The sequence below is a fragment of the Dermochelys coriacea genome, chromosome 7 (genome assembly GCF_009764565.3).
Source record: "Dermochelys coriacea isolate rDerCor1 chromosome 7, rDerCor1.pri.v4, whole genome shotgun sequence".
In the NCBI taxonomy this organism is placed as follows: Eukaryota; Metazoa; Chordata; order Testudines; family Dermochelyidae; genus Dermochelys; species Dermochelys coriacea.
In genome coordinates this window covers 98,394,301-98,407,219 of record NC_050074.1, presented here as the reverse complement: position 1 = coordinate 98,407,219, position 12,919 = coordinate 98,394,301, and positions in this window count along the sequence as shown.

The following is a 12,919-nucleotide window of genomic DNA, read 5'->3' as shown; positions in this document are numbered from 1 at the left end:
AACACTTAAAGTGGTTTTGTTGTTGTTCCAATGCAAAATGAAAACAAATTTTGAAACCTTGAGAGTTGCTGTGGAATGGAGTTGTTGCTCTCCAGAGAGCTCAAGTTGATAGACAATACAGTGTGATATGGCTGAAAAAAAGCCAGTGAAATTTTACGGTGTATACACTGACAGGTTGTTAATCCCTCTATACATGGCACTGGAGTGCCTGTGCCTTGAATCCTGCACTCCTCTCTGGCCACCTCATTACCAAAGATATGTAGACTAACTGGAGGGGGTTGAACAAAACTGAGAGAGCAACAAAAATTATTAAGGGGGCTAAACAGACTGAGAGAGATGAGGAAAGAAAATCTATATTTATACCTTGGTTAAGGGTATGTCTACACTGCAATGAAAACACATGGTTAGTGAGATCTGAGTCAGCTAATCCTGGGTTAGAGAACCTGAGGTTTGAGTAGCTATATGGATTGTTAACCCTACATTAGGAATTTTCTAACCTGGGCTCAAACCTGCAGTTCTGGCATCAACATTATAGCATGTAGACCCGAGCCAAACCAGCCATATCCCAGATTCCCTACTGCCCTCCCAAAATGCAGCTGCTATAACCCTTTGACGATGGTGCACTGTGGGAAATCTTTTTGCTGTCCACCCTGCACATTACAGGAAGTTTGAACAGCCTACCAACACATCCTGCTGAGTAACACGGAGGAGGCACCTTTACAAGAATTTCTTTTGCATGCACTTTCACTCCTGTGTCAGGAATTGAGCAGACTGGTGGACGTTTGAGCTGCATTTTTGAACCACCAAAGGCACCTGACAGAGTTTATGATGGAGCAGGAGCAGCCAGAGTGCCCAGGCATGGCAAATTTGAACTGGCTCATGACACTCGGGATAGCTGCTGATGCCCCTTACAAAGACCAGCTCTTCTGGCATGGGCCTACAGACTGGTGAGATCACATCATCATGTAGACCAGGGATGATCAGCAGTGAGTCCAGCACTTGTGCATGAAGACAGCTACATTTCTGGAACTGTGAGCAGCTTGCCCCCACTGTCCAGTGTAAAGATATATAGAGGAGGGCACCCTTGCTGGTCCAGAAGTAGATTGCTATAGCTGTCTGGAAGCTGGCTACCCTAGACTACTACAGGTTCAATGCAAACCAGTTTGGTGCCGGCAAGTTGACTGTGGATAAAGTGGTAGCAGAGGTTTCTGAGGCAATTGGGAGTGTAGTTTGCCCCCAAGTGACAGACATAAAAGATACATTTGTGACATGATGACTGGGTTTGAGAGAATGGAGTTTCGAAACTGTGCTGGGCCACTGGTGGGATTCATGTGCCCATAGTGCTCCCCTCAAGGAGCACATGTATACATAAACTGCAAAGGGTACTACTCCATTATTATGCATGTCCTTGTGGACCACAGAGGTTGATTTATGAATGTTAATGTGGCTTGCACTGGGAAAGTTCATGATGCCAGGGTTTTTTGTTGATCAGGAGTCTATATTCATGTACAGGCTGGGACACTATTCCCACCATATGGCATTATCATAAATGGAGTTACTGTTCCCACTGTTATTTTGGGGGACCCTGCATACTCCCGATTGCCTTTGCTTATGAAATGGTACTCTGATTTTAGAGGCCCTGGCAATGACTGTTTACACTCAGCAAGTGTACAATGATGGTTGAACGTGCTTGGCAGATTGAAATTCAGTTGGAGATGTCTACAGACCCGTTTGGATGCCAGTGTCATAGATGCTGTCCGCGTTACTGTGGCTTGTTGTGCTCTTCACAATCTTTGTGAAGCCAGAGGTGAGTCATTTCCCCCTGAATGGACCTATGACAGCAAGGGGCCACTGAATCGGCACATTCAGCCAGAAAATGCACCAACTGCAGCCAGAGCTGGATGCACCCAGGCAACAGAAGTCAGGGATGTTTTGTGCTCCCACATTATTAACTTGTATGGGGAAATAGTACCTTTATGAATGTGCTTGCGGGGCTTGATTGATATGCAGTGTACTTAAGAATGACATGACCACTTATGAAATAAGGGTAGGGAGTGGGGGATGATTCACAGTATGGATTCATATAAGGAAGTGATTGAAGTATGGATGACTGCACATAACCGTATAGAGGAATAGTGTTTGCTTACTAATTCCTAATTGTCCCTGATCATGTGTTTACCTTTATTATTTCAAATACAGATTGTATGATGAGATGCAGTGACAGCAATGAACTTTCTTGATGACATAAAAAGCTTTATTTATAAACAGGTGTTATAAAAGTACAACTTTCATCCATTGCCAGGCAAGCCAGCTGCCGTTATCACATCAAAACAGCAGGAACAAGAGAACCTTTCCAAAACAACAACTACAAGTGCAAACAGTGAAACTATTTACAATACAGGAACCCCCTATTGTTGCATGTACCTTGGCTCCTCATTCTCATTTCCCTTCTTTCCCCATTTGCCACACACTTGGCACCAGGGGCGGGGAGCTGAGGCATTGTCCAGGGTGCGGGTGTTACCTTATCTGATTAAAATATCACCTCTAGATCATTGTTGCAACCACTGTTATATTTGCAGCAAATCTTATAAAAAAGTTGCCAAGTGAGGTGTCTATGAAAAAGTTATGACTCACTGAATATAATTCTGCTATCTGTATGTATGTATCATTTTTGTATTTGAAGTTATAAATATTGGCTCTATACTTGGATTTAAAATGTTTGTTCCTGGGGTAATGCCCACAAGATAGCTCTCCAGTACATTTTGGAGGGACTAGTCAAATTGAGTGACCATCAAAAGAGCATTTAACTGACAATGGACCATGGGAGACACCCATCTACACTTAATGGAATTTCCTGCTGCGGCTAGGTGAAATGCGTGGACATAAGACTTGCTTATGTGACTCCAAACTCAATCTTGTAGCTGTAATTTTCCACAATACGAACAATGGGATGCCCTTCACATGGCAGAAACTATAAAAGGCCCTGGAAACACCTCCATTTTGCCTCTGTCCTGCTCAAGCCTCTAGACTATGAATTTATACTAATGGGAGCATTCTAACCAAGGGAATGAGGTCCTTTCAATGATTTGGAAGCAACCAGAGACTTGATTTTAAGCCAGCAGTCTATTCCATCACTGCTACAAGCCTGAACCAAGAACTTTGCGATTACTGTACGTATTTGATTCCTTTAACCAATTTTAACTCACCTTTCTTTCTTTTTCTTTCTTTCTTTCTTTAAATAAACCTTTAGATTTTAGATAGCAAAGGATTGGCAACAGTGTGACTTTTTGGGTAAGATCTAAGTTATATTTTAACCTAGGTGTGTGGCTGGTCCTTTGGGATCAGAAGAACTGTTTATTTGATGAGACTGGTTGTAAAGAACCATTTATCTCTGAATCCAGTGTTTTTGGTGATGATATAAGAATTGGAATGCCCAAGGAAACTGCTTTTATGACTTCTTGTTAGCCAGTGTGGTGAAACGGGAGTTTACTTTTGTTGCTGGTTTCGTACATCTTATAAAAGAATAACCACCAGGTTTGGATTGTGTTTGCCCTATTTCTTAGCAGTTTGTCCTGAATTTGGCATCCTCAGTTGTGACCCACTGAGAGATGGTTACAGGGGGTCTAAACTGAGGACTGCATGGGGCTAAGTTGTCCTGCCCAGCCATTCATGGGGCCTGATTGCATGGGCCAAAGAGGGACAGAGAGGACAAAGGAAGTTGACCCATGGGATTGTCGGATACTTTTGGCAGACTCCCAGGTCCCAAGTCAAGGGGGGAGGCTGAATCTACACTGCAAAGCAACAGGGCTTGAAGGCTGGTTCATGGCTTGACTCAGGTTGGATTCTGCAGCCTCGCAGGGTCCTAGGACCCTGGGTGCAAGCCCTGGATTAGTATGATTTGTGTCAGGTTTCAGAGTAGCAGCTGTGTTAGTCTGTATTCGCAAAAAGAAAAGGAGTACTTGTGGCACCTTAGAGACTAACAAATTTATTTGAGCCTAAGCTTTCGTGAGCTACAGCTCCGATGAAGTGAGCTGTAGCTCAAGAAAGCTTATGCTCAAATAAATTTGTTAGTCTCTAAGGTGCCACAAGTACTCCTTTTCTTTTTATGATTTGTGTGTAGACAGAAAGGGGGTTAGGCTTGAGCCTGAGTCTGAGCCTAGGCTTACACTGCAAGGTTGACCTATCCTAAGTGACTAAGGTGAAGCAGGATGTAACTGTGACACTAGTGGACCAGGTGCCAGCTTATGCCAAGGCCCCAGGCCTCACTGAACACTTACAAATGCATAGCTGGAAACCCGTCTTGCTTACCTATATGCAATATCAAAACAGATATTAGATGTTCAGTGGATAAGAATGTGTTCTGGTGTTTAGACTTTATAAAATGTTGGTAGGATGCTGAACATATTGACTCACTTATAAACTCTGTAGCCGATGGTATAAGCTTTATATCAAGTGTTTTTGCATTGTAAACCTCTGTAATTGTGTAACTCACCAAATAGGAAAAGAAGCATTGATTAAGGTAAACTACTTGTCTGTGGCCTATTGAAAGTAAATGAAGTATTGTGTAGCATCAAAGGACAGAGACTTTGTTGATGGCATTCTTAACTCTGTCCAGGAACATATGAACTCATCCCATCAGTTTTGGAGTCTGGAATGGAGGGAATAAAAATCCCTCACAAGGAGAAACTGGATCTCTTTCATGCTATCTGGACTCTGTGGGGCAAAGATTCCTTACATAAGCAAAGAGATTCTCATGCTACTTGGCTTGGCTTAGCCCTGAAAGACACTTTGAATTGACAGATTACTACAATTCTGTCACCTTTTGAATCACAGACCGAAACTCACTTGTGTATATATGCATGCTTGTTTTAACCTGTAAATAACTCTTATTTCTTTTTCCTAGTTAATAAACCTTTAGGTAGTGTGACGCTCTGTACCTCAGGGGAACACCCTATACCCCCATGTTCATCTTTATAAAATGACTGTGTGGTATCCAATGCAAAGTTTGTCATGTTGGGTGTCTTTGGAAGGCTCATAATGCATTGAGCATGGTTGTTATCGTGATGTTATAGTAAGGTTATAGGTTATAATTTCATGTATATAGTTATGAGGCTAAAAATGTATCCTCATGGCTTAAAGCAAGCCCATGCAAAAACTCTCCAAGAACAGAGAGGCAGTTCACGCCTTGCCAGGGCATGGATGGGACAAACCCAACCCAGCCTCACAGGAACAATGGACACTGACTTAGGCAGCAACAAAAGAATCTGTTAGACCTTCAAGGGAGTCACCCCTTCCCTTTGGGCAGTTTGGGACTGTGATGAGGTAATGCTCACCTGACTCTGAAGGGGGGAGGAGGTGGGGGTAGGAGAGCAAAGCCAAGAGGAAAGAAAGGACATGATAAAAGGGAGAGACATTTTGCCATGCTTTCTCTCTTCCACCTACATCTACAGACACCACCACCACCAAGCAACTGAACCACTAATCAAAGTGGAGAGCCTGGCTGAAGAGCCAGCCTGTGGTGAGACGCATCTAAGTTTGTAAGGACATTGAAAATGTTAAGATCAGCTTAGAATGCATTTTGTTTTTATTTCATTTGACTAAATCTGACTTGTTATGCTTCAACTTATAATCACTTAAAATCTATCTTTATAGTTAATAAATCTGTTTGTTTATTCTGCCTGAAGCATTACATTTAGTTTTCAGTATGTCAGAGACTCCCCTGGGGAGAACAAGCTGGTACAGATCAATTTCTTTGTTAAACTGACAAACTTATATAAGCTTGCAGCATCCAGTGGGCACAACTGGACACTGCAAGATGGAGGTTCCTAGGGTTATTTCTGGGACCGGAGATATTGGCTAGTGTCATTCGCTTGCAAGTAGCTGGGAGCAGCTTACATGCCAGAGACTGTGCGTGAACAGCCCAGGATTAGGGGGTTCTCACAGCACAGCAGGGTAAGGCTGGCTCCCAGAGTCAAGGAGTGGAGAGGCCTAGCAGATCACTGATCAGATAACACCAGAGAGGAACATCACAGGTAGTTTATTATGGAACTGGCTACAAGTGTTATCTTTGGTATGTGATCTGAGATACAAATTGATCTGAGGTACATGACTGGTCCCAGGACTCGAACAGACTGTATAATAATCTCCCATGGGAAGTGGTGGAATTCGCCACCACCACCATTGTTTAGACCATTTAAAAGTAGAGTGGAAAAACACTAAGTGTACAAAAAGCGACAATCCAGTACTGGCTGAGAGAGAAAGAGAGTAGATGACCTAATAGAGCTTTTCCATTTCCTACTTCTAGGGTTCTCTGAGAATAATAAACTTCCACAACAGCTCTATACATGACCTTTTATCCCTTCCTAGAAGGGTGAAAAAACATAGAGGGAAAAATTAAAAGGAGAACAAAAACTCTGAAACTTTGCTTCAAGCCATGTTTTGTGCAGTTTGCAAGGGACAAAACATCCCCATTTAATAATGTGCTGAGATGGATTCAGAGACCTTGCTAAAATCAGTCTCTGAAAACAACAAAGGGCCCATCCCTCAGGCCCATAAAAGAGCTTTCAGGCAGCAAAACATTACATTGGATTTAAGATTTTCATCTGATATGTAGCCAGTATGAAATGCTCTATGTAAAGACATTTCTAATCATAGAATATCAGGGTTGGAAGGGACCTCAGGATGTCATCTTGTTCAACCCCCTGCTCAAAGCAGGACCAACCCCAACTAAATCATCCCAGCCAGGGCTTTGTCAAGCCTGACCTTAAAAACTTCTAAGGAAGGAGATTCCATCACCTCCCTAGGTAACACATTCCAGTGCTTCACCACCCCCCTAGTGAAAAAGTTTTTCCTAATATCCAACCTAAACCTCCCCCACTGCAACTTGAGACCATTACTCCTCGTTCCGTCATCTGCTACCACTGAGAACAGACTAGATCCATCCTCTTTGGAACCCCCTTTCAGGTAGTTGAAAACAGCTATCAAATCCCCCCTCATTCTTCTCTTCTGCAGACTAAAGGATTTGGTTTGGAATAGCCTTCCAAGGGAAGCAGTGGGGGCAAAAGATCTATCTGGCTTTAAGATTCTTCTCGATAAGTTTATGGAGAAGATGGTATGATGGGATAATGTGATTTTGGTAATTAATTGATCTTTAAATATTCAGGTAAATAGGCCTAATCCCCTGAGATGGGATATTAGATGGATGGGATCTGAGTTACCCAGGAAAGAATTTTCTGTAGTATCTGGTTGGTGAATCTTGCCCATATGCTCAGGATTTAGCTGATCACCATATTTGGGGTCTGGAAGGAATTTTCCTCCAGGGCAGATTGGAGAGGCCCTGGAGGTTTTTCGCCTTCCTCTGTAGCATGGGGCACGGGTCACTTGAGGGAGGCTTCTCTGCTCCTTGAAGTCTTTAAACCACGATTTGAGGACTTCAATAGCTCAGACATAGGTGAGGTTTTTCGTAGGAGTGGGTGGGTGAGATTCTGTGGCCTGCATTGTGCAGGAGGTTGGACTAGATGATCAGAATGGTCCCTTCTGACCTTAGTATCTATGAATCTATGAATCTAAACAATCTCAGGTCTCTCAGCCTCTCCTCATAAGTCATGTGTTCCAGTCCCCTAATCATTTTTGTTGCCCTCCGCTGGACATTTTCTAATTTTTTCACATCCTTCTTGTAGTGTGGGGCCCAAAACAGGACACAGTACTCCAGATGAGGCCTCACCAATGTCAAATAGAGGGGAACGATCAAGTCCCTCGATCTGCTGGCAATGCCCCTACTTATACATCCCAAAATGCCATTGGCCTTCTTGACAACAACAGCACACTGTTGACTCATACCCAGCTTCTCATCCACTGTAACCCCTGGGTCATTTTCTGCAGAACTGCTGCCTAGCCATTCGGTCCCTAGTCTGTAGCAGTGCATGGGATTCTTCCGTCCTAAGTGCAGGACTCTGCACTTGTCTTTGTTGAACCTCATCAGATTTCTTTTGGCCCAGTCCTCTAATTTGTCTAGGCCCCTCTGTATCCTATCCCTACCCTCCAGTGTATCTACCTCTCCTCCCAGTTTCGTGTCATCTGCAAACCTGCTGAGGGTGCAGTCAACTCCATCCTCCAGATCATTAATGAAGATATTGAACAAAACCGGCCCCAGGACTGACCCTTGGGGCACTCCACTTGATACTGGCTGCCAGTTAGACATGGAGCCATTGATCACTACCCGTTGAGCCCGACAATCTAGCCAGCTTTCTGTCCACCTTATAGTCCATTCATCCAGCCCATACTTCTTTAACTTGCTGGCAAGAATACTGTGGGAGACCATGTCAAAAGCTTTGCTAAAGTCAAGGAATAAGACATCCACTGATTTCCCTCATCCACAGAGCCAGTTATCTTGTCATAGAAGGCAATTAGATTAATCAGGCATGACTTGTCCTTGGTGAATCCATGCTGACTGTTCCTGATCACTTTCCTCTCCTTTAAGTGCTTCAGAATTGATTCCTTGAGGACCTGCTTCATGATTTTTCCAGGGACTGAGGTGAGGCTGACTGGCCTGTAGTTTCCAGGATCCTCCTCCTTCCCTTTTTTAAAGATGGTCACTACATTAGCCTTTTTCCAGTCGTCTGGGACCTCCCCCAATCGCCCTGAGTTTTCAAAGATCATGGCCAATGGCTCTGCAATCACATCTGCCAACTCCTTTAGCACTCTTGGATGCGGCACATCCGGCCCCATGAACTTGTGCTCGTCCAGCTTTTCTAAATAGTCCTGAACCACTTCTTTCTCCACCTCCTCCCCATGCTGTGCTGCCCAGTGCAGTAGACTGGGAGCTTACCTTGTTTGTGAAGACAGAGGCAAAAAAAGCATGGAGTACATTAGCTTTTTCCATATCCTCTGTCACTAGGTTGCCTCCCTCATTCAGTAAGGGGCCCACACTTTCCTTGACTTTCTTCTTGTTGCTAACATACCTGAAGAAACCCTTCTTGTTACTCTTCACATCTCTTGCTAGCTGCAACTCCAAGTGTGATTTGGCCTTCCTGATTTCACTCCTGCATGCCTAAGCAATATTTTTATACTCTTCCCTGGTCATTTGTCCAATCTTCCACTTCTTGTAAGCTTCTTTTTTGTGTTTAAGCAAGGATTTCACTGTTAAGCCAAGCTGGTTGCCTGCCATATTTACTATTCTTTCTATACATCGGGATGGTTTGTCCCTGTAACCTCAATAAGGATTCTTTAAAATACAGCCAGCTCTCCTGGACTCCTTTCCCCCTCATGTTATTCTCCCAGGGGATCCTGTCCATCAGTTCCCTGAGGGAGTCAAAGTCTGCTTTTCTGAAGTCCAGGGTCCGTATTCTGCTGGTTTCCTTTCTTCCTTGGATCAGGATCCTGAACTTGACCATCTCATAGTCACTGACTCCCATCCACTTTTGCTTCTCCTACTAATTCTTCCCGGTTTGTGAGCAGTAGGTCAAAAAGAGCTCTGCCCCTAGTTGGTTCCTCCAGCACTTGCACCAGGAAATTATCCACTACACTTTCCAGAAACTTCCTGGATTGTCTGTGCACCATTGTATTGCTCTCCCAGCAGATATCAGGGTGATTGAAGTCTCCCATGAGAACCAGGGCCTGTGATCTAGTAACTTCTGTTAGTTGCTGTAAGAAAGCCTCATCCACCTCATCCCCCTGGTCCGGTGGTCTATAGCAAACTCCCACCATGACATCACCCTTGTTGCTCACACTTCTAAACTTAGTCCAGAGACTCTCAGGTTTTTCTGCAGTTTCATACTGGAGCTCTGAGCAGTCATACTGCTCTCTTACATACAATGCAACTCCCCCACCTTTTCTGCCCTGCCTGTCCTTCCTGAACAGTTTATATCCATCCATTCTAATAAAAGCGTGAGCCAGCCAGTAAAGCTATAAAGACAGTGATGAAAGTAAAAGTCAAATATGATTATATTGGAATTGCATAACCAGCATGAGAGTGCTTACTTTATTATCCCTTTAAAGTGGACAGTACACTCTTTCCAGTGGAATGGGAGTTATCCTGTTACAACTGCTTTCCTCTGCAGCAGAGGCCAGCTGCACTGCAACAACATTTTAACATCAACAGCTCTGCATGTTCCTGTGAAAATATGCAGGAAACAAGATTTGCTACTTTGTGGAGATAAAGAAGAGTACCATGGTTTGTTTAATTTTTGCAGTTTTATCATTTGAAGAATACTGTGTACTACTGATGACACAGACATATTATTGTTTCATGAATAGGACCTCCGGAAGGGATAAGCTACAAAACAACATCTTACCATCAATCTCGCTTCCCCAAGCAGAGTATAGTTAATATTTTACAATTGACTTTTTAAGGGGAGTTGTGGACTTTTTAAAAAATAACTCAAAGCGCAAAGTATTGATAATTGTGAATCAAATTATTGATTGCAACATCCCCAACCCTAATCACCAGCACCAAGCCTCTCTTAGGCTGCCAGCAAGCTCCAGCTCTGAATCTCCAGGCCCACCAAAGGCCCCCACCCCCCAAATTAGCCTGCACCTGCCAGCTATACTAACCCAAAACTTAGCCTGGGCCTGCCAACCTAGCCCCAGCCTAAGTCTAGTCAAAGCCTGAACCCTGTCATAAACCTATCCCACACTTACCTCCTGGCCTCAAACCTAAGGTTAGTCCAGTCCCCTGCTAAGGGCCCCAAACTAACCCAGGCCCGCAAATTGCCCCCATCCCTAAAGCTAGCTTTCCCCTATAAACTGGTCCCATTATTAACCATGAACTGGACCCAAAGTAGGATTGCCAAGTGTCTCATATGCTGCTTATTCATTTGATAGCTCTCTCACATATGCCCACATTTCAGTTGGATTCTCACACATTAGCTGAGCTGTGGGTCTGCCAGAAATGGCAATTTCCTGCAGTATCTTTGGGAAATCTTACTGTATGAAGTTTATGTATTATTGGGCCAGGGATTGTATGTAATTGCATGGGGGAGGGTGACCACAGTCCCTTCAGGCACTAAGAACAGCATAAGGTGACCTAAACAAATTCACTCAGATTGTAACACTCAAGAGTGGCACTCCCTCCTGTGGAAGCGTGCATATACTTGTTGAGACTGGATTCTTCAGAGGCCAACAGACAAAGAAAGGACTTTGGGATAAATAACTTGAGTTTAAATTGACTCAGGGCCTTCATTCTTACCTGGAAAACAGACAGGACTGTCTATCCAAGGGGCGGGCTCCAATCCTTAGGGAAGAGTTGTAAGGACTGACATTGACCAGAGCCTCTGTGAGAGATGGGGGAGGGGATCTCTGCTGAGCATTTTAGCATGCATGTAGCTTCTCTCCTCGTTTTTAATGTTTTCTCTGTATTGCTTTCACCTAAAGAATAAATGTGCTTGCTTAGAAAGAGCTGTATGGTACTTCTATAACTGTGGCAATTACACTGTTTATAGCCTCTGAGGAGAAGGCAAAGCAGGCCTCCTTACGCAACTTGACTTTGTTGGTGAATTCACAGTATAGGCAGGGAACTATGTAGCCTGGAAAAGCCCCAGTGATGAGGAAGAGAGATGCAAGTCTCTTCTCAAGAGAGATGACAGCTGAGGCACTGAGAATCTAAAAATGGGTGCCTTCCTGGACCACAAGGGGAATACAGGTGCAGTTTTCCGGAACTGACAGTAGGTCTTTGCCTGCAACCCCAGGCTGTCTAAGGATATGTCTGCAATGGAGTGGGAAAGGGTGATTTCCAGCTCAATGAGGCATACCTCTGATTGAGCTAGTGAGCTAACAACAGAGACGTGTGGCCATGGTGGTGGAAGCAGAGGGAGGGGCTAGCTTCCCCAAGTACATAGCATCTGGGAGAGGATCATGAGGATCTGAGGCAGCTAGCCCTTCCTGCTGCTCGCATCACCACAGCCTCATTGCTATTTTTAGTGCACTAGCTCAATCAGAGTTAGTGCTGGTATCTCTCCTCAAGTGGAAAATTAAACCTCCAGCTCCAGTGTAGACATACCCTTGCATTGCTGTGGAGTCTGCTGCACCAATGACCTTTCTACATCCTATCTTGCTGGTCCGTGTGGCTTCCCAGACAGCAGCAGCAGCGGAAGAGGCAGGGAAGGGTACTGGATAATGTGAGAGGTCCCTTAGTGGCTGCAGACTATCTCAGATGACAGGTTCCTATAGTCAGCAACTCCCCAGCAACAGCAGCAAACAACATGCAATGCCTCCACCCTGGCCTAGGAAGCCCCACCCTCTCTAACTCTAACCCTGGGCTAGGGAGCCCCATCACCCGCAGCCCTGCCAGTGTTGCCAATGCTCTTTATTTCATTGTAGGGCAATTTTGGTACCTCTTGGAGCCAGGATGGAGATAAGGCCAGAAGCTCCACTCCTCGTACGATTTCCAGACCTACCCATGGGACAGCCCCTGCTGAGTAGCTGTTTTCTCCACTTACCCATTTCCTGCGGAAGAGAGGTCAATCACAGCTGCTGCAGGAGGGTGGCAGAACTCTTGCCCTCCCCCCTCAGGAGCAGAGGGAGCAGCACACACCATGCTCACAGGAGGTCAGAGGAGAGCAGAAAGAGTCCTGCAACTCTGGCCAGCCCTGCTCCCTCCTGCCCTCTTGTGAAAAATGGGTCAGCCTGCTCCTCTCCCCTCCATCCCTTCAGCATCTGGCAAGGGGAAGAGCCCCTGGAGCTACACGAGAGCAGAGGTGCATTGGGGGGTAAGAGGCAGGGTGTCTAATTAGTTGCAGAGGTGGATGCTATGGGAAGTTGAGGGGGGATGGCACAGAACTAATTAATTAGAATGCAGGGGTTGGGGAGAAACTGGGAGCAATGCACCATGAGTCAGCTGAGAGAGCTCCTCCAGCAGGGGCCCCAATGAACTTAGGAGAATTGGCAACAAAAATTGTCATATGCATATAGTGGGGGATGGACC